The 21,488-nt window shown below is 34.9% G+C and overlaps 1 pseudogene; it reads right to left on the minus strand.

The window, feature by feature from the left end:
- Window positions 1-20,255: 20,255 nt before the first annotated feature.
- On the minus strand, window positions 20,256-21,276 carry LOC132425493 (zinc finger protein 396 pseudogene; annotated as a pseudogene).
- Window positions 21,277-21,488: the final 212 nt, after the last annotated feature.

Below are 21,488 nucleotides of genomic sequence, written 5' to 3' on the forward strand. Positions count from 1 at the left end.
GGATTGCTGGGCCATATGGTAGTTCTATTTTTAGTTTTTTAATGAACCTCCATACTGTTCTCCATAGTGGCTGTATCAATTTACAGTCTCACCAACAGAGTAAGAGCATTGCCTTTTCTCCACACCCTCTCCAGCATTTACTGTTTGTAGATTTTTTTGATGATGGCCATTCTGAACGGTGTGAAGTAGTATCTGATTGTAGTTTTGATTTGCATTTCTCTAATAATTAGTGATGTTGAGTATCTTTTAATGTGCCTCTTGGACCTCTGTATGTCTTCTTTGGAGAAATGTCTATTTAGATCTTCTGCCCATTTTTTGATTGGATTGTGTTTCTTTTTTTTTTTTATTGAGCTGTATGAGCTGTTTGTATATTTTGGAGATGAATCCTTTGTCCGTTTCTTCATTTGCAAACATTTTCTCCCATTCTGAGTGTTGTCTTTTCATCTTGTTTATGGTTTCCTTTGATATGCAAAAGCTTTTAAGTTTAATTAGGGCCCATTTTTTTCTTTTTCTTATTTCCATTACTCTAGGAGGTGGGTCAAAAAGGTTCTTCTGTGATTTATGTCAAAGAGTGTTCTACCTATGTTTTCCTTTAAGAGTCTTATAGTGTATGGCCTTACATTTAGGTCTTTAATCCATTTTGAGTTTATTTTTGTGTATGGTGTTAGGGAATGTTCTAATTTCATTCTTTTACATGTAGCTGTCCAGTTTATCCTGGCACCATTTATTGAAGACACTGTCTCTCTCCATTGTGTATTCTTACCTCCTTTGTCATAGATTAGGTGACCATAGGTGCATGAGTTTATCTCTGCACGTTCTAATTTGTTCCATTGATCTATATTTCTGTTTTTGTGCCAGTACTATACTCTCTTGATTACTGTAGCTTTGTAGTATAGTCTGAAGTCAGGGATCCTGATTCCTCCAGCTCTATATTTCTTTCTCAAGATTGCTTTGGCTGTTCGGGGTCTATTTTGTTTCCATACAAATTGTAATTTTTTTTTCTAATTCTATGAAAAATGCCATTGGTAATTTGATAGTGATTACATTGAATCTGTAGATTGCTTTGGGTAGTACAGTCATTTTCACAATATTGATTCTTCCAATACAAGAACATGATATATCTCTCTATGTGTTTGTGTCATCTTTGACTTCTTTCATCAGTATCTTATTGTTTTCTGAGTAGAGGTCTTTTGCCCCCTTAAGTAGGTTTATTCCTAGGTATTTTATTCTTTTTGTTGCAATGGTAAATGGGATTGTTTCCTTAATTTCTCTTTCTGATCTATCATTTCTAGCAATAGGAATGCAAGCGATTTCTGTGCATTAATTTTGTATCCTACAACCTTACCAAATTCATTGATTAGTTCTAGAAGTATTCTGGTGGCATCTTTAGGATTTTATATGTATACTCTCATGTCATCTACAAAGAGTGACAGTTTTAATTCTTCTTTTCCAATTTGTATGAGTTTTATTCTTTTTCTTCTCTGATTACTATAGCTAGGACTTCCAAAACTATGTTGAATAATAGTGGTGAGAGTGGACATCCTTGTCTTGTTCCTGATCTTAGAGGAAATGCTTTCAGTTTTTCACCATTGAGAATGATGTTTGCTGTGGGTTTGTTTTATATGGCCTTTATTATGTTGAGGTAGGTTCCCTCTGGGCCTTCATTCTAAAGAGTTTTTTTTCATAAATGGGTGTTGAATTTTGTCAAAAGCTTTTTCTGCATCTATTGGTATTAACATATGGTTTTTATTTTCCAATCTGTTAACATGGTGTATCACATTGATTGATTTGCATACATGGAAGAAACCTTGCATCCCTGGGATAAATCCAACTTGATTATGGTGTATGATCCTTTTAATGTGTTGATGGATTCTGTTTGCTAGTATTTTGTTGAGGATTTTTGTGTCTATGCTCATCAGTGATACTGGTCAGTAATTTTCTTTCTTTGTTATATCTTCGGTTTTGGTATCAGGGTGATGGTGGCCTCATAGAATGAGCTTGGGAGTGTTCCTTTCTTTGCAATTTTTTTGAAGAGTTTAAGAAGGATGGGCATTAGCTCTTCTTTAAAAGTTAGATAGAATTTGCCTGTGAAGCCATGTGGTCCTGGACTTTTGTTTGTTGGAAGATTTTAAATCACAGTTTCAATTTCATTACTTGTGATTGGTCTGTTCATATTTTCGATTTCTTCCTAGTTCAGTCTTGGAAGATTGTACCTTTCTAAGAATTTGTCCATTTCTTCCAGGTTATCCATTTTATTGGCCTATAGTTGCTTGTAGTAATCTCTCATGATCCTTTGTATTTCTGCAGTGTCTGTTGTAATTTCTCCTTTTTTATTTCTAACTTTATTGATTTGAGTCCTCTCCCTTTTTTTCTTGATGAGTCTGGCTAAAGGTTTATCAATTTCGTTTATCTTTTTAAAGAAACAGCTTTTAGTTTCATTGATCTTTGTTATTGTTTTCTTCATTTCTATTTCATCTATTTCTGCTCTAATATTTTTTCTGTTTAATATGAAATTTATTTTTCTTTAAGGGAAATGTCCTTTTAGAATTTATATTCATTCATATTATCTTAAATAGTTTTCTGTAGTTTCAATTCTTTTGTTATCTTATTTAATATTCTTATCTACTCTGATATCAACAATTTATCTCACAATTATTTTTTTGTGTGTGCTCCCAGTATATATATATTTTATTATTAATTTTCTTAATTTCTTTTTTGGAGTATAATTGCTTTACAATCGTGTGTTAGTTTCTGCTTTATAACAAAGTGAATCAGTTATACATATACCTATGTCTCCATATCCCCTACCTCTTGCGTCTCCTTCCCACTCTCCCTATCCCACCCCTCTAGGTGGTCACAAATCACTGAGCTGATCTCCATGTGCTATGCATCTGCTCTGATTTTTATGATTTCTTTCCTTCTACTAACTTTGGATTTTGTTTGTCCTTCTTTCTCTAGTTGCCTAAAGTGTAAGGTTAGGTTATTTATATTTTTCTTGTTTCTTGAGGTAGGATTGCATTGCTATAAACTTCCCTCTTAGAACTGCTTTTGCTGCATCCCATAGGTTTTGGGTCATTGCGTTTTCATTTGTGATTTGTTTCTAGGTATTTTTTGATTTCCTCAGTGATCTCTTGGTTATTTAGTAGCATATTGTTTAGCCTCCATGAGTTTGTGTTTTTTAGAGTTTTTCTCCCTGTAATTGATTTCTCAATTAATCTCATAGCATTGTGCTCAGAAAAAAGGTTTGATATGATTTCAATTTTCTTAAATTTACTGAGGTTTGATTTGTGACCCAAGGTGTTATCTATCCTGGAGAATGTTCCATATGCCCTTGAGAAGAAAGTGTATTCTGCTTCTTTCGGATGGAATGTCCTATAAATATCAACTAAGCCTATCTGGTCTAAAGGGTCATTTAAGGCTACGTTTCCTTATTAGTTTTCTGTCTGGATGATCTATCCATTGTTGTAGGTGGGGTGTTAAAGTCCCCTACTATTGTGTTACTGTTGATTTCCCCTTTTATGGTTATTAGCATCTGCCTTATGTATTGAGGTGTTTCCATGTTGGGTGTGTAAATATTTACAATTGTTATATCTTCTTCTTGAATTGATCTCTTGATCATTATGCAGTGTCCTTCTTTGCCTCTTACAACAGTCTTTATTTTAAAGTCTATTTCGTCTGATGAGTACTGTTACTCCAGCTTTCTTTTGATTTCCATTTGCATGGAATATCTTTTTCTAATCCCTCACTTTCAGTCTGTATGTGTCCCTAGGTCTGAAGTTGGTCTCTTGTAGACAACATATTACAGGTCTTGTTTTTGTATCCATTCAGCCAGTCTGTGTTTTTTGTCTGGAGCATTTAATCAATTTACATTTAAGGTAATTATTGATATGTATGTCCCTATTACCATTTTCTTAATTGTTTTGGGTTTGTTTTTATAGGTCTTTTTCTTCTCTTGTGTTTCCCACCTAGAGAAGTTCCTTTAACATTTGTTGTAAAACTTGTTTTGTGTTGCTGGATTCTCTTAGCTCTTGCTTGTCTATAAAGTTTTTGATTTCTCCATTGAGTCTGAACAAAAGCCTGTTGGGTAATCTTGGTTGTAGTTTCTTCTGTTGCATCATTTTAAATGTATCCTGACACTCTCTTCTGGCCTTCAGAGTTTCTGCTGAAAAATAAGCTGATAACCTTATGGGGATTCCCATGTACATGTTTTGTTGCTTTTCCTTTGCTGTTTTAATATTTTTTCTTTGAATTTAATGTTTTACTTTGATTAATATGTGTCTCGGCATGTTTCTTCTTGAGTTTATCCTGTATGGGACTCTCTGTGCTTCCTGAACTGGGGTGGCTATTTCCTTTCCCAAGTTAGAGAAGTTCTCGACTATAATCTCTTCAAATATTTTCTCAGACCCTTTCTCTTTCTCTTCTTTGATTCCTATAATTTGAATGTTGGGCATTTAATGTTGTCCCAGAGGTCTCTGAGACTGTCCTCATTTCTTTTTTTTCTTTTTTTCTTTATTATGCTCCTTGGCAGTTATTTCTACCATTCTACCTTCCAGCTCACTTATTCATTCTTTTGTCTCAGTTATTCTGGTATTGATTCCTTCTAGTGTATTTTTTATTTCAGTTATTGTTTTGTTCATCATTGTTTGTTTTTTGTTTAGTTCTTTCAGGTCCTTGTTAAACATTTCTTTTACCTTCTCCATCTGTGCCATCATTTTTTTTCCCCAAGATTTTGGATAATCTACTATCATTACTATGAATTCTTTTTCAGGTTGGTTGCCTATTTCCTCTTCATTTATTAGTTCTTGTAGGATTTTACCATGCCCCTTCATCTGTGACATATTTCTCTATCATCTCATTTTTGTTGAGGGGTGGAGCCATGTTCTTATCTTGCTGGTCGTTTGGCCAGAGACATCCAGGACTGTAGTTTTCAGGCAGTTGGGTGGAGCTGGGTATTGGTACCAAGATGAAGATATCCAGGAGAGCTCATATGGATTAATATTCCCTAGGGCCTGAAGTTTTCTGTTAGTTCAGTGGCTTGGACTCGGCACTCCTACCACAGGGGCTCAGGCTGGACCACCAGCCTGTGAGGAGATGTGACCTCCACTTCCTCCTACTCAACCATCTTGACTCTGCCCCTAGAACTTGAGCCATGCTAGGTAGGTCCAGCTCCTCCAGTGCAGGTCTTGAGGCATCAGATAGCTTGGACCCAGGCAGGGAATGGCCACAGCCAACATGGCTTGGGAGGCCCCTGCCCATTTGGGGGCCTCTTCAGAACTGTCCCCTGCACCCAAGATAAGCCAAGGGACCTGATTGCCCCAAAGCCCCCACCAGAAAGAAAGACCTGGGGTGCAGGGGAAGTGGAAGTCCACTTTACAGATTTGAGATAACACAGTTGTGTTTGAATTTCAGAAATATTTAGAGAAAATATATTTATATATGTTCTTTTTAAAGTCCAGAATTTTAGAAATGTCAAATGCTATATCTGGCCTTTTGCTGTGTTCAGAAAAAAATTGAGATTAGGGTACACCTTTTAATATATCAGCTCACAAATTATCAATAATTCACATAAAAATGAGACACCTCAGTGCATTATGAGTTTTATTAACCTTATTTCATTTAGAAAGTTGCAGGTGTATTTTATACTGCCATAGAAGTGTAAAGCATGAAATTTAAAAATAAATTCTTTAAATTTGATTCTCAATTTGTCAAAAAAATTAACTAGATGCACACGAATTATTGTTTTCTCAAATATTGTGACTTTTAGCCATACCACTACTTCATTTTAATTTTTGTGATAAGATATTGATATGAAACCATTTGCCATTTGAAATGAACAACTAAACTCTCATGTTGTAAAATTTCTGTTTATCACTTTTAATATTACAAAGGGAGCTTAAATAAAAATATTTTTCATTGCAAGCTTGTTTATTGTGTTGATAACTAGGATCAAGGATATAATGCTTTGTCTTCAAACAATTTATTTGACAAATCAAATTTATATACGTAATTGAGTTCTTATGATTTGGGAAAATTTTTGTAATTATATGTTAGGATGTTCCTTTAAAATGTTCAACATTTTTAAAACTATATTTAAAGCATGTAGTTTTCTATTTCTACCTACAGTTTTCTATTTCTATTTCTACTCCTTCCCAATATGTTTATAAATAACTTCTTTTCTTGAATGTTTATAAATTAATGATAAAAGGGGTGTTTTATCATTTTATATTTGATATTTTACATGATAATAAAGATTAAGAAGGATTAATAATGGTTAACAAGAATTAATAAAGTTAAAATCCTAAATTTGATCTCTCAGTGAAATATCAAAATCTGTCTTCAGAAATACAAGTTATTAAACCTTGATATGTAATGAAGATGCTAAGGAAATATTAAATAAAAATGGTATTTTATTAATTGTATAATATTAATATAGACAAATGATGTATCAAAATTTCCTAAAGTAGCCACCCTGGATATATATGTACTTGAAAAGCCTAATTACTTAATTGTCAAAAGTAGACCATATCAATTCCAGAGTAGAAATCAAAAAAGAATTGTTCAAAATTGATAAGGTAGTTGTAGGAGAAAGACAAGGGGCAAGACATCAAGGATACTGATAATATCAGTGTGACGTATAAGTTTTCTTTTGCTGCTGTAACAAATTACTGCAAACTTTGTGGTTTAAAACAGTACAAATATATTCTTACAGTTCTGGAGGTCACCAGTCCAAAATGGATTTTACTAGGCTAAAATCAAGGTGTTGGAAGAGCTGTATTCCTTCTTGGAAGTTTTAGGGGAGAATCAATCCCTTTTGTTGCCTCTTCTGGCTTCTAGAAGATCTATGCATTCCTCGGCTTGTGGACCCCTTCTGTCTTCATAGCCAGCAATGGCTGTTTGAGTATTTCTCACATCACATCATTCTGACACTGAATTCTCTGCTTCCCTCTTCCACATTTATGGACTCTGGTGATTACATTAAGTTCCCTGGGATAATCCAGGATCATTTCCCCATCTCAGCATTATCTGATTAGCAACCTTAATTTGACTTGTAATCTTAATACCCTGTTATCCTGTAAACTAAAATATTTATAGGCTCTGGGTTTAGGATGCCAACATTTTGGGAAACTATTATTTTACTTACCACAAGTGATGACCTATAAAAACTAGTATTGTTAGGCACAGAAGAAAAACTATAAAAGGCTGAAAACTGTATATGTTAAATATTACTGCCTTCAAATATCTTGAGATGAGAAAGTATATAAATTTTGAGTTTAGGTTGACTTTCTTCTCATATTTATTAGCTTTTCGTGTTAGTTTTTACCAGTTTAAGTTTTAATCTATATGGTTTAGTGTATGATATCTAAAATTCCATCATTATTGATAGGTGGGACTGTTAGTCTTCTATCATCTTCCTCTGCTGGCCAGGATTATTAATGTTTAAAGCAGCCAGAGAGAAAATAAAAGTATCATATGTGATCCCTCTAATGTAGAATAGTTTGGAATATTCATTCATCAACTTCTTTGTCAACACTTTGACCTAATTAGTTGGCTACTTTAAGAAATCCCAAAAACTAATGAAATTACAGCTGCTCTTGATAATGATGTTAAATTATCTCCAGGAGTTTATTTAACCACACCTTATTTGTATACGGTTGAAAGCTAATATTCAATGTAAACTACATCTACTTTACTTCATAATTTTTTATAAAATCAAGTTAAAAGGGATAAAAATAATTCAAGGTCTATGTCTTTGTCAGGTTACCTTAACACCTCCCCTAAAGGTCTCAACCATGTATTGTATTAGAAGACATTCTGTATCTGGAAAACATGTATAGTTGTTTTTTTTCCCCACACAATTATAAACCATCAACCATTTATTATATATATAATGGATATTATCCATACATAATAAGAGAATTTCAGGATTTAGGTACTGAAAGAGAAATAATGGAGTAACTAAGCTTAACTTAATTTATAAAAGAAAAGATGTCTACATCAAGTTAAATTTAAAAACCTATGCTTCACTTTCTGAGCCTATATTGTGTTTTATTCTCACTTCATCTTAAAAAAAATATCATTCCAAAAATGGAACCCTCCTACATTGTTGGTGGGAGTGTAAATTTGTGCAGCTACTATGGAAAACAGTATGGAGATTCCTTAAAAAACTAAAGTTACCATATGACCCAGCAATTCCACTCCTAGGTATATAAGATGAACACTCTAATTTGAAGGACACTCTACTCAATATTCTGTAATAACCTAAATAGGAAAATAATTTGAAAAAGAATAGATACTTGTATATGTATAACTGAATCACTTTGCTGTACACCTGAAACTAACACATTGTTAATCAACTATACTCCAATATAATTTTTTTTTAATTTTAAAAAGATACATGCACCCCAAGGTTCAGAGCAGCACTATTTACAATAGCCAAGACATGGAAGCAACCTAAATGTCCATCAACAGATGAATGAATAAAGAAAATGTGGTATATATAATATATACAATGGACTATTACTCAGCCATAAAAAGAAATGGAATAATGCCATTTGCAGCTTCATGGATGGACTTGGATATTATCATACTAAGTGAAGTAAGTGAGACAGAGAAAGATAAATACCATATGATATCACTTATATGTGGAATTAAAAAAAATGCTACAAATGAACTAATTTACAAAACCAAAATAGACTCACAGACATAGAAAACAAACTTATAGTTACCAAAGGGGAGGTGGGGAGAGGAATAAATTAGGAATTTGGGATTGACAGATACAAACTATTATATACAAAATAGATAAATAACAAGGGCCTACTGTATAGCACAGGAAACTATACTCAGTATCTTTTAATAATCATTAATGGAAAAAAATCTGAAAAAGAAATCCCCACCATCACAGGTTACTCAGACATTGCGTTAAGTCCTTGGGAAGTAGCAAGAGTTACAGAGGTCTTACAATCACACATATTTGAAGATATCTGAGCTAAAGGCAGAAAAAAATTAACTTGGATATTCTTTCTTTTCCTCTCTGTATAAATGTCACACCTACACAAAGACAGGTAAGTTCATATACTCCTTTGTTTCATAGTGAAGTTGTCTGACATTAGAGAGTGCAGATCTGAAGGCCTTTTAGATTTTTGCTTGGGTTTGGTTTAGGCCCCTGGACTTAGATTATAGACAACAAAAAGGTGAAAACATTTATGTTTTCCCTTGTTGCCCTAGGTCTTTATAATTTATGATTTCTGATATATAGATGCCAGAAAGGAAGATTTAGAAGAAATCACACTTAACATTGGCTTTCTGGAAGGCAAAAGTCTCATAGGCCTCCTGAATTTGGTAGCATAGACTTGTGATTTATTAGATAATAGAATGGCAGTGTGACTCTAGAGACCCCAAAAAAGCAAACTTTTGTGTGTGACTCCAGTTGCTCATTATGAATTGTACAAAAACACTGGGGCAAGATGGGACCTTTGGAATTGAGAGGTAATTGAGAAAATATTTTAATACAGGGAAAGGTTCATTTATAAAATCTCCATAAATTATATTTCCTATTCTGAGTCAGGTTTGAGACAGAGCAATGCCTCACCTATGAGTAAGCTGGCAGACATATGAGGTCAATTACCTATGATAAGTTTTTCTTAGAATGTTCTTCTCTATTGTACCCCAAGGTCCCAAAGGGCAATGGTTATAAGAGCCAGTACTGGTGTTGCTAACTAGGTAGCAAAATGAAGATGTTCTTATCAGAAAAATATGTTTGAATGGAAATACAAATACTTAATAGCTATGTATCCTTGGTCAATTTACTAATTTTGTCTAAGGCTCAGTTCCCTCATCTAGAGAATAGAAAAAAAAACAAAAAACATTGTTCTTATACTTTTTTTAATAATTAAAGTTAATAACTATATAAAACAGTATGGATAGTCCTATAAAAAACTAAAGATAAAGTTCTGAGTATTACCCAGTACATATTTGTTCCAATTTCTTTCCTCTTTTTTTTTTTTTTTTTTTTTTTTTTTTACGGTACGCGGACCTCTCACTGTTGTGGCCTCTCCCTTTGTGGAGCACAGGTTCCAGACGTGCAGGGCCAGTGGCCATGGCTCACGGGCCTAGCTGCTCTGCAGCATGTGGGATCTTCCCGGACCGGGGCACGAACCTGTGTCTCCTGCATTGGCAGGCAGACTCTCAACCACTACACCACCAGGAAAGCCCTCCTCTTTTTTTTAGAACAAGTGATCAAAAAAAGACATTAAGGTAGTGTTCAAGGATTTCACAGGGTAGAGAAAAGAGTCATTTGAATAAGTAGGAGGAATTTAGGATAAATGAACTTTAAAAAAAAAAGAGAAAAGAGGAGAAGGAGGAGAGAAAATGAAGGAAGAAGAGATCATAGATTGGGTACAGCTGAGGGGATGATTTGCCAGTATAGTAGTCTGATTCACCTATAATATAAGGAGTATTTGGCGGAATAATTGGAAACCACTCTGAGATGAATGTCTGGGGCCAAATTGTGAAAAGTCCTCATGGAATATACATAGGCAAAAAATATGTTTTTAAATCTGACTGTGTTCTCTAAACAGGAAGCAAAATAATACTGTTATTTCCTTTTTCATTTGGCTTCAGAGAATGCTTTGGGTCTCTCAAGACTGCTAGCAAGCACCCTCTCAGGTAAGAAAAATAAGCTCAATACAATTTCGGTAAATGAATGAACAGATGCTAATGGAAAGAGATTTTCCTTTAAATAAAAGTAGGTTGCATCTTGACAAGATGGTATCTTATTTAAATAGCTCTGTGATCATAAACTGTCCCAGAAGTAGTAGGAGCCCAACCCAAACACCTACACATGGCTATTTAAATTTACATTTAAATTAATTAAATTAAAAAATCAATTCCTAAGTTGCACTGGCCACACTTCAAGTGTTCAATAGTCACATTTGCCTAGTGTTTACTCTATTTGAAACTTTAGGTTATATAACATTTCCTTCCTTAAAGAAAATTCTATTGGGTAGGGTTGAATTTATAATAGTATAGCTAGTCTTATGAATGTAGGTGTATTCCATTATGCCCCATAGGAACTCCTTTTATCCATTTATTTGTTCATTCATCCATAGGGTGACTGATTTCTCCCAATTTTCTCTAAACTTTCCCTGTTTTAGCAGGGAAATGACACAAATCTTCCCAGCTCTTGTGGAGATTTACATTGGGGATTTGACAGTGATTAATTCTTGAGTATGTCCTTGTCTACTTCCATGCTGGTTTACCCTACAGTACTAAGAGTTTACATTGATTTCCTACTTTGTACTTTGATCTTTCATTTTGCTTGCTACTGCCTCATTTCTCCGTTGTTGTAAGAGAAATAGGGCTTTTCTCCAAAGACAAGATTTTGCCTGGGATGTAACATCATCTTCAGCCTCTTTCTCATGGGGCCTTAATTTTTTTGCATATATTTTATACAATGATATATTAGTCTTTACATGAATAAACTAACATTTGTAGATTTGACCATTTTCTGGTGTTTACTTGGAATACTGCATAGTCATGTGCAGCTTGAATAATCGCTCTTGTAAAGAAGATTGCCCAAGTGATACCAAAGTGCTTTATTCCCATGGAAATTAAGGCTTCAGAATTTCTATTTGACTTTGCCTCTGTAAATGTTTTCAGTCTTTCTTGTGTCAAATCAAATTGAGTTTTTCTCTGTTCCATTTTGATGTGACAGTGTGAAGTGTTCTATCACTGTACCATTTAAGTAGGCAATTTCACAATGATTCCATGTGTTCCACTTTGGTCACAGGTAAGACTTTTCTCTATAATACCAATAACATATAAGGTGTTCAAACCCTCATAACCTATATTATTGGAGAAGAAGAAGATTTTGAGGTGTCCTAAATCACCAGAAAGTGAACTGCATATTGGAATGGGATGGACAATGGCTGAGCAGAATCTGGGAATATAGACTGACCATCAACAGTAGGGACTTATTTAGAGTAGACTAAGTTGCAGGAGAATAAAATAGAACTACATATGAAGTGGCTCAATAGGATAACATTTTAGTTTTGCTTTCATAACTCGCTTAGGGGGTCTCTAGGTCTATAAGCATTGGGGTGTGGCTAGAGTTTATCATCAATTTATTTAGGCACACAAATAGGTAGAGGTTCTTCCATCTTCAATTATCTTCCAAGGTCACCATATTTGCTCTGGTTATCTATTTCTACATAAAACACTATCTCAAAACTTAGGGGCTGAAAAAAAGAGACAAAAACACTCTCACAATTTACCAATAGCCCCTGGATTCACCTGGTAGCTTCTTCTGCTGGTCTCATCTGAGCTCACTCATGTGACTGTTGTCATCTGCAACCTCAATTTGGTTTTCATTCCCATGCCCAGTAGCTCAGATGGAATAGCTAGAGTAGTTCAAGGCCAGCCAGAAATCCATGATGGCTACATTCAAATGTCTGACAGCTCAGATGGGATTGCTGCACCAGGTGAAAACTGGCCAGAAATTTCTCTTTCTCTACATTGTCTCTCCAATAAGGCAGATGAAATTCTTTACATGGAAGCTCAGGGTTCCAAGAGGGTAAATGTTGAAGTTATCAGGACTCCTAGAGGCTAGGCCTTGAAATGGGACTCACCATAGCAATTGTATTTTACTTACCCAAGAAACTCACATGACCAGCAGAGATTCTCATCCTGATGAAAAGAGTGGCAAGGAATTTGTGACCAGATTTAATATCCCAAGGCAGTTGTCTCTATCCAGCTAATTGAAGGGAGAATGACCATGGGAAGGACATAAGAAGTTTTAATGAGTAGGTCTGAAAGTAGCATGTATTATTGCTATTCATTTTCTGTGACCACATATTCATCCCATTGCTGTCTGCATATCCCCTTTGCAATGAGAATTATCAGCTTCTTCCATTATGAGGTCAATTATATTTCTGTGAATCTTAAATTTGGACTTGGCTATTGGATTATATTTTGTTTTATTTTTTTGAACAAGGGACACAGGGAGAAACCTGAAAAAAATGAGTGAGCTTTGAGTTTACCTTCTCTTGCTTCTCTTGGAAGATCCTGCTTCCACTGCTATCTGAAGTCCCAGATAATCTGTTGGATGATGAGAGACAGATGGCTCAGAATTTCCCATTACCCCAGATAACAGCTAAACAACTTTCAGAAGGAGATCCACAGATAAATGAGTGAACCCAGCAAAATCAAGAAAACTTTACAGTTGAGTCTCATCCAAATTATTAATTTATAGAATCATGAGCTAAACAAACGGTTGTTTTAAGCCACTAAATTTAGGAGTGCTTTGTTATATACCAAAAGCTAACTGAAACGTACTCTATTATTTAGAACTCAGTTCCACCTAACTACAAATGAATCTGAAATGTGTATATTTTAGTTGTGCACCAAGGACAAAGAGAAATCTGATTTAGATGAAGTTAGCAGTCTGCCACAATGCAAACTCCTATTCATCAGATATCCATTTGTACCCTTCTTTTCATGCATTCAGATAAAATACACTCAGTCTCTTCACTAGTTCCATCCAATTACTGCATTCATCTAAAAAAAACCAGAGTTTTCTGGTATTAACATGTTCTTTCCATATTGCCATGATGTGGCTTTTATAGTAGGCTTACTTATAAAATAAAAATGCAAATTATCTCTCCCTGCAATTTACCCACTTCTGATATATAATGGCAGAGCAAGAAAAGATGATGCATAATAAAATTTCTTATTTATAAAAGTAATCACAATAAACACATAATAGTCACTCATCCATAGAGGTGATGCAATTCTGCTGAGAAAACATTGTGTGACCCAGATTTTTTTTTTTTATACCTTGGATCTTCTCTCTATATGGATCTTGCTTGTTCATGGTCTTCTGTGGCCACTGGCTCCATATTCTGGGTAGTACTTTCTTGTCCATAATTTGTATGGTCACGTTCTAAGTGGTCCATTAGGAAATAACTTGTACCGGTTTTACTCTATTTACTACCCAGGTTTTTACCATCACAGATTTTTTTTAATATCAGGCTCATTGTTTGTCTCAAAAACAACTCAGTAAGCTTCTGATCTTTTTTGCTTACACTTAGTACCATATGCCAGTAATTTCCACTGAATTTATTTCCAGGAAAGAGTTCTTAGAATTATTTTTATGATTGCCTCTTTTTCCTCATTGTCTGTCTCATTTTAATAGGAGTCATTCAACTTTGAGGCCATATAAAACAATATGACTGGATAGAAAACTTTCTATTCTATGTTTTGGGATCCAAGGGCAGTTAAATTTTATGCTTCTGCAAAGCTGTTAATTCCTTGACTCAATCCTTTATAGCTCTGCTCTGAAAAAGCCAATTTTTATCTAGCTAAGTTATTTTTGTTAAAACCCTGCTAAATGCAGCAATTCAGTAAACCCATACTAAAATTCTATATCAGTGGGTCCTATTCCATCATTTACCCTTGAACTACAGAAATGGTAGAATCTTTGCCTTCTGAGTTACTGAAATCATAGTGTTACAAACTGTTTTAAATCAATGTATGTCATGAGAATTCCTTCTAGTCTCTGATATCATTTTAATAATTGCCTACCATATGACAACTAAATATTAATACTGATTTATGTATTAATTAATGTAGGCTAGGTAAAATGTCAATTAGATTCAAACTTATTCTATGCAATAAAAATGTATTTCTTGCTTACATAAGAATCTTGGGTAGTATCCAGGTAAATAAGGCGTTCTGCTTCACATATTCAGAGACTCAGGATAAAGACTGTATTATCATCTTAAACATGTGACTTTCTACCTCACCATCATTTTCTCTGTCCATTCAGAAGAAAGAGGAAGTAACATGAAGAACTTTTTATGGGAAGTTTATTTGGGGAAAAGGAGAGAGAGTCAGGCAACTTTTATCTTTCATTGGCTAGATCTGGAGGATATGATTACACCTAACATCAAAGGGGTTTGGAAAATGTAGTCAAGCTGTGTGTCCACAAGGAAGAGCCATATTTGATCATTGTTAATCTCAATTACAAAGATCCTTACTACTAGGGAAAACATAGGTCAGCTTAACACTTGTTCATTTGGTTTTCAGAACATCTGTCAAATACTGCTTGCCAGGCTTTTCCTTCTCTGACATAAGCTCATGGTTGCTCAATCTACTATGCCATTTGCCACATAATCCTCCTCCCTCTACTATTCTTCCTGTGTTAATTGTAATCCTGTACTTGAGGCAGTCAACTTTCTTATGAATCTTTTTATCTTGGCTTAGTCCAGAAGATTTTGCTAAGAGTCCATCATATGAGTTTATGTATGGTTTTACAGTAATTAATTTATCTTCCTTCTTGCACTGAGAGAGTATTTGAATGGAACTTGTTTAAATTGAAATGGTATCCTGACACACTGCTTTTATCCTCCTTGGCGAAAGCAGTGATGATCTTCCTGAGCAGAAGAATCAGTAAATCTTTTCCACTCATAAACTATGAATTAACCTATCTTGTAACACAGATCATGTGCATTCCCAGACTACAATATTAGCAATCTTGCAGGACAATTTCACACCATTGGGGTTTGCTGGCTACCTACTGAATCTTTTAGCAACTTCTTAGGATTAAAAAAAAAAATCACACTAAAGAACTGGCCACTGGGGTCATAGAGCAAAGAAAATATGGCTTTGTCGATGAGATTTTTTTCTACTTGCAACTGTAAACCAAAGCAACTGAGTGAAATAATGTAGAACCTTTCAAAGTCGGAAAACTGTGGGAGGTGGGATAGTAAGTGGGATAATAAGTGGGTGGGATAAAAATAATAAGAAGTATTATTTTTAATTGGGTGATTAAAGAAGCAGACTGAGATTGATATTCATTGGCTGCCTTTCTCTTAATAACAGTTCACATTTTCCAGACATTCTGCTTTATTGAGATTAATCCTCCCGTCCATGTTCGAAAATGTGACTGATTGCCATAATCCAATTGAAATGCTCCATCCCATGATTACAAATCCAGTTACATTTATGAAACTTTAATATCTCTTTACTGCTAGATTTGAATATGTGAACATGTAGCCTTAGGAAACACCAGAAAGATATCTATCAGAAGTAAGATGGGAGTTTTCCAAGAAAGGATCCAAAACTAGCTGTTGAACAGAGATCAAGATGGCCAAGTAGGAGGACACTGGACTCACCTCCACTCACAAACACATCAAAACTACAACTAAATATACAACTAAGTATACAGAGTGACTCTTTTTGAAATCTACCTGGGAACTTGCATAACAGCTCTTCTACAACCAAGGTTATAAAAAAAAGATCCACATAGCACCTGGTAGGAAGGAAGAAGAAGCAATCTGATTGGGACCCACAACCCAGAGGGGGGCACAGAAACAGGAGAAGAATATCACAGGCTTGATGATACAACATTTCTACTCCTGGATATATATCCAAAGGAAAAAAACCCACTAATTGGAAAAAATATGTATGCACCCCAATGTTCATAGCAGCATTATTTACAGTAGCCAAGATAAGGAAGCAATTACGTGTCCATCAACAGATGAATGGATAAAAAAAAGATGTTTTATACATATATATATGCATACATATATGCATACATACACACACACATAATGGAATATTAGCCATAAAAGTATGAAATTTTGCCATTCACAACAACATGGATGGACTTGGAGGCTATAAATAAGTCAGACAGAAAATCAAACTCTATGTTTTCACTTATATGTGGAACCTAAAAAATAAAACAAATTAATGAAAGCAAAACAGAAACAGACTTATAGATACAGAGCAAACTAATGGTTACCTGTTGTAAAGCGATGGAGGGAAGGGCAAGACAGGGGAAGGGGATTAAGAGGTACTAACTATTATACTAGTAAATAAGTTACAAGGATGTAATATTCAGCACAGGGAGTATACCCAATATTTTATAATAACTTTAAATGGAGTATAATCTATAAAAATGTTGAATCACTATGTTGTACACCTGAAACAAACATAACATTTTAATTCAACAATATTTCAATTTAAAAAAAAATTAAAAAGCGTTGAGCTAGGAAACATGGCTAAAACTCACACCTGATTACATTGTTGACTTACCCAAGTAGTAATTAAATGTTAAAATTTGTTTTATATATTAAGTTTGCATTATTTTAAAAAACTGATTTGAAAGTAGTTTCTGATATCTGCAACCAGAAGTATTCTAAATGGAACAACTGATGAGAAAAGGAGAATAGTTAATGGTTAGACATGAAACAGATATATTGTTAACATTTTACATAATCAAAACTATCTAAACTTCTAATTAATATTATTGACCATATCTAGATTTGCCTGAAAAAAAGCATCCAAATATAAATGTTGTATTCCTGTTAAAGGTTTCTCTACCTCTTTCAAAAGAACACAATTTTAGACAACCTTATGAATTACTCCTCTAGAGACCCAGTCATTTGAATCAAAAAAATTGTCAAAAGGCCAAAAATATAAGTAACTCATGTAGATATTTTTAAGGACATATAACTGGGTACACAATAGTTATCAGTCCCTGCCTTTTGCATACTATGTTAAACTTCAGTTAATTACCTTGCCCTAGAGTACAGACTTAGTAATTAAAAGAGCTGAGATTTAAAGCTAGATTTCAATGACTCCAAAGCCAAACATCTTTTTACTCCCCCTAGGATATCCAAAGAAAACCATGAAGAATATTGAAGTTCAACCTAGTGTATGTACCGTAGAATGTCAGAGGACTGATCTTAAGGCTACAAGGACTAAAGCATAAGCTTTAAGTATAGACTTCAAAAGTAGAGATAAACTATGAGAGTTAAATGCACACAGCTATCCAGAAATGACCCACAATTTTGGCTTTTTTACCTAATAATTGAAAGGGAGTTCAGGAAACAAATTTAAATATTATTATTTTTATCCACCGTATAACTTCACTTTTTCAAGGCAGTTGCATATATATTAATGTGTGGTAATTACAGTTATTCTTTCTTAGGAATAACACGAGTACTGAGCATTGTAATTAAATTTCATTGGCATTTTCATTGAGATGAATGAATTTATATAGTTTTTTAAATTTATTTTTTTTAATTGAAGTATAATTGATATACAATATTATATGTTACAGGTGTACAATATAGTGATTCACAATTTTTGAAAGTTATCTCCATTTATAGTTATTATAAAATATTGGCTATGTTCCCTGTGCTGTATAATATATACTTATAGCTTATTTTATACATGAGGTGTTTTTTTTTTTTTTTTTTAGATTCTGTCATTTTATTCACATAGTACCCAAAAAACTCTTTCCATGATTAAGCAGTAATTCACAATACATGTATCTTTTGAGGCATTTGCTGCTTTAATAGATGGCTTGTTCCTCTCTTTAATTATGAAAAGAATGAGACCCAAATAAAAAGACTCCTACATTTTTAATAAATGAAAATGTACAAAACTCAATACTTATTCATATTTACTAGAGCTACAAAGTATAATCACTATCAGAAAATTCTAAAATTAAAATTTGTATTCTCCTCTCCCCTTACTAGTCTAATATTTATCAATATTCTAACTAAGCAGAGCATGTAATCCCGCATTTGTCTCAGGAGTTACTCCAAGCACTAGATATGACTGGATTTTCTGATAATGAAATGTTTACACTTCATGAGGAACAAAGAAGTTCACCATGAAGCCTATCTTCCCTTCTCCTTCTAAGGACTTTCATTTCTCATGGTTGCCTCCATATTGGGTAACGGTGGCACCATGGGAGACACGACAATCCATGTATTCTTGTAATACATACAGAGTTTTATTAAGGATCCCTGGAAAGGGGGACATTATGTTATATATTGTCAGAATACTTTTAAAAAATACCAGTCATTTACTTTTTAAACAAGAGAATCTGATTGAATTAAATGTGGGTTAAACTCAATGGACTCTTTAAATTGAACTTTAGTGATTTTCTCATTTGTACAAGAGTATCAAAATCCAAGGTCTTAACATCATGATAAATTGTCTAGAAACTCATTTACTAAGAATGCATAAGACCCTGAAAAGGTTGTCCTGTGATGCCTGAAACATGTTCACAGCTGATTTATGCCAGAACAGAGGCCATGAAGAACTCTGAAGGATAGTCACCAGCTGTTAAGGGTTCCCATTTCCAGATAAGTACACTTCTCCATTATGTGCTGTACTTACCAGGTAACATCAGTCTTGTTTGGACAGTCTTTTCTTCATCTTCCTTATTTCTTTATGTTAAGGTGATCATCAACTTTATATAAGCACCCACAGATAACTGTTAATTATTAGAACACTCATCATATTTAGGCCACTTCCTGAAGACATGTAAAGCAAATCTTAATGCTTTACTGGGATATTTCCAATATAAATTGTAAAGGAGATAATTTTTTTTCCTACACAGGAAATTACTTAGTATCATCAACAGTATGTATAGATGATATTATACATCAACTATACCTCAATTTTAAAAATTGAAACAAAACAGTATGTAGGTTCTCAGGTTTTTGTAAGAGATGAGTAAAGTCCCTTTACTCACCTGCTTCCTAACAATGACCCTGGATATTTCAGCTTAGGTCTTGAGGTACATATTCTTTTGGGTCTCCTCAATCCCATTCTCATATTTTGAATCTGGTAACAGAAAATAAAACAGGAAATTTATTTTATTTTATTATTCTTATTTTTGGCCATGCCATGTGACTTGGAGAATATTAGTTCCCTGATCAGAGATTGAACCCAGGCATGCAGCAGTGAAAGCATGGAGTCCTAACCACTGGACTGCCAGAGAATTCCCAGGAAAGTTTTTAAAAAAACTGATTTAATCTTTGGTCTAATAAGTCCAATGTGCAAGTAATGAAATGGAGAATACCAACTTATATACTAACTCACACACTCCTTCTCAACAGGGAAAATGTACTTGTCTAAAAAGGAACATACTAGTTCATTATATGTGTTAATAATGGAAACAGTAGAACATGTCTGAGAGTATCTTTTTAAGAGTTGCACTAGGAATGAAATTCCAATTTAAGCTTTAGAATCTCAATCATCTGAACTGATACTGTACTGAAAAGCAGAAAAGCAAACAATGCTGACAGAAAATATTCTACATTCTCTCCTGTGGCTTTTAAAACCTTTGAAAGGAAATTGGTGCCCACTGAAACTACCGATATATACTAAAGGAGTATTGGTGCCTTGTGTCTGCTCCCCTGTTGAAAAAGTTCTCAGTAAATGCTTTGACTCCCTCACAACACTGATGGGACTTTTTCTCCAGCATGTTTCTTGCTATGTCTGAAAAGATGCGAGCTCTGACTAAAGGCTTTCCCACATTCATGACATTTGAAGGGTTTCTCCCCAGTGTGGATTCTTCAATATTGAATCAGGATTGCACTTCGGCTGAAAACCTTTGCACACACATCACATGTATAAGGTTTCTCTCCACTGTAGATCCTCTGATGTAGGTTAACGGCTGAGCTCTGCCTAAAGAATTTCCCACATTCATCACACTTGTGTTGTTTTTTTTTGAGGACGGTTTCCCTGTCTTCTTTCAAACTTTCTATCTTGTTCACAGGTTCCTCTAAAGGTGAAACTCTGGGAAGCATTCATGTGAAGAGTGTTAGAAACTTTGTAATGCAGTTCTTTGCCTGAAGAAGTCTTTTGCCTTGAAGCTGATTTCACATTTATAGTTTCGGTGTCTCTATCATTTTGTCTTAAGGTGTGAAGCTCCTTTGATGCCCACTGCAGTTGCTTTTTTGTGGGCTTAAGCTGGCTACGTGGTGTCTCCTGAGTGATTTCACAAGTTGGTAGCTTCTTTGCAAGCATGTCTTCATTTCGTCCAAGAAAGACCTGTTCAGCCGCCCTGTTGTGCACTTTCTCCAGCTCCTCCAGCATCACCATGGCTTCCTCTCCACTCTATGGTCAATTCTCTTGAAAGCAGGCCTGCAGCTCCTCAGGCAATATGGCCAGGAACTGCTCCAGCACAAGCAGCTCCAGCATCTGCTCCTTGCTGTGCATCTCTGGCCTCAGCTACTGACAGCACAGCTCACGGAGCCAGCTCAGAGCTTCCCGTGGCCCAGGTGACTCCTGGTAGTCAAACTGCCTGAACTACTGGTAGTAGGTCTTTGAGCTGTAGTAGCTGCTTCAGTGGCGGCTGGAGACCATATTACATGCCTGCCCTCCCTCTTCCACCTTCATTACCAGAATGCGGTCAGGGTCCGCTGAAGTTTGTGGAAGGAGTTTTGATGTCTCTCTCAATTTTGCAGACATTTGGACTGGGACTAGCTCAGAACTGCTAGGCTTTAATCTTCAAGAAGTTGAAACTCTCCTTATGACACTTCTCCTCTGCTGAGCCTGCACCCGACGGCCCTGGGACACCTTCCTCCACCATATGGTGCCGCTTCCAGATGGGGACCCGACTCCGCGAGACCACACGAGGAGAATATATACATAATAGTTTGTACCTCTTAGTCCTCTACCCT

This window comes from Delphinus delphis, chromosome 5 (assembly GCF_949987515.2).
Source record: "Delphinus delphis chromosome 5, mDelDel1.2, whole genome shotgun sequence".
Taxonomy (NCBI): domain Eukaryota; kingdom Metazoa; phylum Chordata; class Mammalia; order Artiodactyla; family Delphinidae; genus Delphinus; species Delphinus delphis.